Source organism: Galeopterus variegatus, unplaced genomic scaffold (genome assembly GCF_000696425.1).
Source record: "Galeopterus variegatus unplaced genomic scaffold, G_variegatus-3.0.2 Scaffold1803, whole genome shotgun sequence".
NCBI lineage: Eukaryota > Metazoa > Chordata > Mammalia > Dermoptera > Cynocephalidae > Galeopterus > Galeopterus variegatus.
The window spans coordinates 91,702-95,448 of NW_007727914.1; the positions used below are offsets into that span (position 1 = coordinate 91,702).

A 3,747-nucleotide genomic window follows, 5' to 3' on the forward strand; every position below is an offset into this window, starting at 1 on the left:
AAGTAGCCCCCCCCTTAGCAAACGTGACTCAGATGTGAATTTATTATTTCCTTTTAAAATGAAAATGATATATCCTCTTGTTATGAAAATAAGATTTAATCTATGCAAACATCCCAGGAAATAAAAAAGTATAAGTAAGAAAGTTAAAATTGCCCGTAATCCTCCCATAGCTGGAAAATGCTCTGATGTCAAACGCATTTGATTATCTTGGTGAGGTTCCCCTGAAAGGAATATGCGCTTGCCCAGTTGCTCATCACAGAAGGACGGCTCCAGAAGTGAACTATGGACTGGAAGGTGAGCTTGGGGAATGAGAGAAGTAACACTAGCAAATATCAAGCGTCGGGTGGAAATGGCCCAAGTTGTCCTGGTGAACAAAGGGCTAAGAAAGGGACTCTGGCAGGGAACCCTAAGAATACAGCTAGGCTTATGCCCTCTACTGCAGCCATAAATAATGCTGCTTGTCAGTATTGCCTTTTACCTCCCTTTGCCTCAGATCCTTCTGTAAAGTCTTGGTGAAACTTACAGCCTGGTTTCTGTTATACTCCAGAGAAGTAACTGACATTCTACCTTTGAGATGAAATAACAGGAGTGAGCATACTTTCCACTCACCAGAAGCCTGGGTATTACCAGCTGCCAAAGGAGGAGTTGCTTAAAGTGGCTTCTCCTAACACTGTGAAACTCTTTCTTGCTTTACTGCAGAAGCACCAAGGTCCTCTACTAGTCAGCCACTGCTGCACCAGCTCTCAAATACCTCTTCTACCTGGTCACTTATCTGCCAGGGCAGTCTCCAGAATCCCCCAGAGATGAACTATAGGAACCATCTAGCCTTGGGGTGGTCTCATGCTTGTGATATAGACAGCACAGAGGCAAAGGCAATGGGAGAATGACTGAATGCTACCTAGACTCCAACACCCCAATGAGAGAGTCAAATTACATCCTTTCTTGAGTTTCCTGTTATGAAATTACACAAGACTGTCTCTTCAGTTGTTACAATCAGGAGATGAGGGTGGAAGAGAGTCTGTCTGGATGTGATCACCGTGACATTTACCTAGTCTTATGTCTCATCAGTGGAGATGGGCACAGGTGGTAGGCAGTTCAGGGAATCTTGCCAGCCCCAGGTTTACATAGTCTAACCACATTCAGAGCAGTCATGAGCTGAGGAGGCAGCTGCAAAGTGGCTGATGAAGAAGCTAGAGCTAAAGAATGTGGGGACCTGCTTCTAAACCATATAAAAGGACGTCCTGGGGATTAGAAGTAGCTGGGGTTCATGGTGAAGGGGGGCGGGGACGATGATTTCTGACAGGAGGGTAGAAGCTCAAGCATGTGCGCGTGGTCCGTAAATTGACATCTTTTGGAAGTAGGGGGGCCCGCTTTTTATACTGGCAAGTTGTCATCTGCAAGGGCAGTGGTGGGAAATCCTTGTGGCAAGTATAATCTAAGCTCAGAGGCAGCAATAAAAACACCTGCTGGGGTGTCTTGTCTGACTGTCTAGGGTTTGCTCTGCATAATCTCACTCTATACATGCATGAAATTCCCTGGAGTTTTACAATCCAGCTGCCCTGCCAGTTGACCTCTCTACGTTCAGGTATTTGAAGTTCAGTGTTGTATAATAATTAATTTGTCAGCACCACGCTCACCCAGTGAGCAAACCGGCCATCCCTATATAGGATCCGAACCCGTGGCCTTGGTGTTGTCAGCACCGCACTCTCCCAAGTGAGCCACGGGGCCGGCCCTCGATAATAATTAATTTGCTTGGAGTTGTCTCACATTATGTATCCTGCGCTTCAGTATTAAAACCCTCACAAGTTTGTCATTGTCTTAGAGATAATTCGCTTCTCCAAACGCGTCTCTCTGGGAGAGTGTCCGTATCTCCTGTCCCCGTCGCGGTCCTGCGGTCGGCGGTCTCCGCGTGGTGTGGAGCGAGGGTCGGCCCCACGTTGCATCTTTGCCCGGTTCCAAGAGGGACGGCGGTGGGGACCGGGGAGGCCGCTCCGGGGGAGCACGTGGCGCGCCGCTCGCCTGCTCTCCGGGGTCCCACCGCAGTCGGGCATGCAGGACAACGGAGGCGGGGCCGCGGCCGCCCCTGAGAGGTGTCCTAGCGGCGGCCCAGCCGCTTCCTTCCTCGCACAGCCAGGCGGCCCCTGCTCGAGGCCCGCGACGCCACGGCCGCGGTTCCCAAGTTGCTGCAGCGCAGCAGGAGGACCGCAGCAAGCTGGCGTCTATTTGTGGGCCTGAATGTTGATCCCTCACTTCAGATTGACATACATGATGCCCTCAGTGGGAGAAATAAGGTCAAATTTACAGTGCACACCGAGTCCAGAGTTTTCTGTTACAAGGTAACATAAGACTTTGTGTGGCTACACGACACTCTTAATGAAACAACAGACTGTGCTGGGCTTATTATTCCACCTGCCCCTAAAGAGCTCAACTTTGATGGCCTTCGAGGGAAGATGCAGAAGCTGGGAGAAGGTGAAGGGTCCATGACCAAAGAAGAATTTGCCAAGATGAAGCAAGAACAGGAAGCTGAGTATCTCACCATCTTTAAGAAGACTGTGTCCTCCCATGAAATCTTTCTTCAGAGACTTTGTTCTCACCCTGTTCTGAGTAAAGATCACAACTTTCATGTTTTCTTGGAATATGATCAGTATCTAAATGTTAGGTGGAAAAATACCAAAGAAATGTTTGGTGGAATTTTCAAAAGTGTGGTGAGAAGTGTGCTGATGAAATCCTTTTTTCTGGAGTTAAGGAGATAGATGGCTTCTTTGAGCAAGAGAGGAACTTCCTTATTAATTATTATAATAGGATCAAAGATTCTTGTGCAAAAGCTGACAAAATGACCAGATCTCATAAAAATGTTGCTGATGACTATATCCACATGGCAGCCTGCTTGCATAGCCTGGCTTTAGAAGAGCCCACGGTCATCAAAAAGTACCTGTTAAAGGTTGCTGAGCTATTTGAAAAACTTAGGAAAGTAGAGGGTCAAGTCTCATCAGATGAAGATTTAAAGCTGACAGAGTTCCTCTGATACCACATGCTCATCATAGAGGCCGCTAAGGATCTCTAGTACAGATGCACCAAAGCCCTGATTGACTTGAGAACTCAAAGCTCTGGATAAGGTCCATTTTAAAAGTAAAGATGTCAGCTTGGCTGAGGCACACCAGCAGGAATGCTGCCAGAAATTTGAACAGCTTTCTGAATCTGCGAAAGAAGAACTGATCAATCTCAAAAGGAAGAGAGTGGCAGCATTTAGAAAGAACCTAATTGAAATGTCTGAACTGGAAATAAAGCATGCCAGGAACGATGTCTCCCTCTTGAAGAGCTGCACTGACATGTTCAAGAAAACGGATCTGCCTTCACTCTGAAAGAAGGAAATAAATGTGAAAGAAAGTTAGCATCACTTGCACTGAAATCATTACCACGGAAGATTTATTAGCTTTGACTTTACCTTAAAATTATGTGAGTAAATATTTTGATTTCTAAAAATCTGAACATTTAACCATATTGGTTTAAAAATATTTTTATTGCATGCTATTAGGGCATAACTAATGTGGTTTTTTTGTTTGTTTTGTGCATTTAATTCCTCAAAGTGGGTAGACTCTAAATACCAGATTCTTCTATAGCTTGTTTTTAGTTACTAAGAAATGAGTGTAGGAGAAATGTGCCTTCTGGAAATAAGTAAAAGCAGTCCCTGGCCCATGTTTGTCTCATGTTTTATGTGCCCATGTCCCTAAAGTTGTCAGGGGGGTG

At 45.9% G+C, this 3,747-nt stretch overlaps 1 pseudogene; it reads left to right on the forward strand.

Moving 5' to 3' along the window:
- The first annotated feature begins 282 nt into the window (after positions 1–282).
- Positions 283–3,362, forward strand: LOC103595629 (annotated as a pseudogene).
- The last annotated feature ends 385 nt before the right edge of the window (positions 3,363–3,747 follow it).